We start from the raw sequence: 1,487 nt of genomic DNA, 5'->3' as shown, positions 1-1,487 counted from the left end.
AGTCTGAACTCCTCTAGCTCATTTAGCTGGAGCAGTCTTTTTTCACCAGCTAATTGTGCATCCATGTTTAGGAATCTGGTTGCCTAGTAGGCTTTATGTTCCAGTTCCTCGGGCAGATGACAGGCCTTCCCATACACTAGTTGGTATGGAGAGGTTCCTATAGGAGTCTTGAATGCTGTTCTGTATGCCCACAGAGCGTCATCCAAGCTCTTTGCCCAATCCTTTCTTCGGGCTATCACAGTCCGTTCCAGGATTCTTTTTAGTTCTCTGTTAGAGACCTCAGCTTGCCCATTTGTCTGTGGATGATACGGAGTTGCCACTTTGTGGCTAATTCCATATCTAACCATAGCAGAGTATAGCTGTCTATTGCAGAAATGAGTGCCCCCGTCACTGATTAGTACTCTGGGAACACCAAACCTGCTGAAGATGTGTTTCTGGAGGAATTTCAGCACGGTCTTGGTATCATTAGTGGGTGTAGCAATTGCTTCTACCCACTTAGATACATAGTCCACTGCCACCAGAATGTAAGTGTTTGAGTATGATGGTGGGAATGGACCCATGAAGTCAATTCCCCATACATCAAACAATTCTATCTCTAATATCCCTTGTTGAGGCATGGCATATCCATGAGGCAAGTTACCAGCTCTTTGGCAACTGTCACAGTTACGCACAAACTCTCGGGAATCTTTATAGAGAGTAGGCCAGTAGAAGCCTGGTGCACGAAATTGCAATCACACTTTTGCAACTCCGCACAACTAACCAGCAAGTGCACTGGGTCGTCCAAGTAATACCTTACGTGAGTAAGGGTCGATCCCACGGAGATTGTCGGCTTGAAGCAAGCTATGGTTATCTTGTAAATCTTAGTCAGGATATCAGAAATTATCAGGATTGATTGTGAAAAGAAAAAGAACAGGAAATAAGTACTTGAATTGCAGTAATGGAGAATAGGTTGAGGTGTTGGAGATGCTCCATCTTCTGAATCTCTGCTTTCCTACTGTCTTCTTCTTCAAGCACGCAAGGCTCCTTCCATGGCAAGCTGTATGCAAGGGTTTCACCGTTGTCAGTGGTTACCTCCCATCCTCTCAGTGGAAATGTTCAACGCACCCTGTCATGGCACGGCTATCCATCTGTCGGTTCTCGATCTGGCCGGAATAGAATCCAGTGATTCTTTTGTGTCTGTCACTAACGCCCCGCCATCAGGAGTTTGAAGCTCGTCACAGTCATTCAATCATTGAATCCTACTCAGAATACCACAGACAAGGTTTAGACCTTCCGGATTCTCTTGAATGCCGCCATCAGTTCTAGCTTATACCACGAAGATTCCGGTTAAAGAATCCAAGAGATATCTACTTAATCTAAGGTAGAACAGAGGTGGTTACAGGCACGCGTTTATAAGTTGAGAATGATGATGACTGTCACGGATCATCACATTCATCCGATTTAAGAACAAGTGATATCTTAGAATGGAAGCAAGCATGATTGAATGA

The sequence above is a fragment of the Arachis duranensis genome, chromosome 10, assembly GCF_000817695.3.
Source record: "Arachis duranensis cultivar V14167 chromosome 10, aradu.V14167.gnm2.J7QH, whole genome shotgun sequence".
Classification (NCBI taxonomy): Eukaryota; Viridiplantae; Streptophyta; class Magnoliopsida; order Fabales; family Fabaceae; genus Arachis; species Arachis duranensis.
This window is presented reverse-complemented; position numbering follows the sequence as displayed.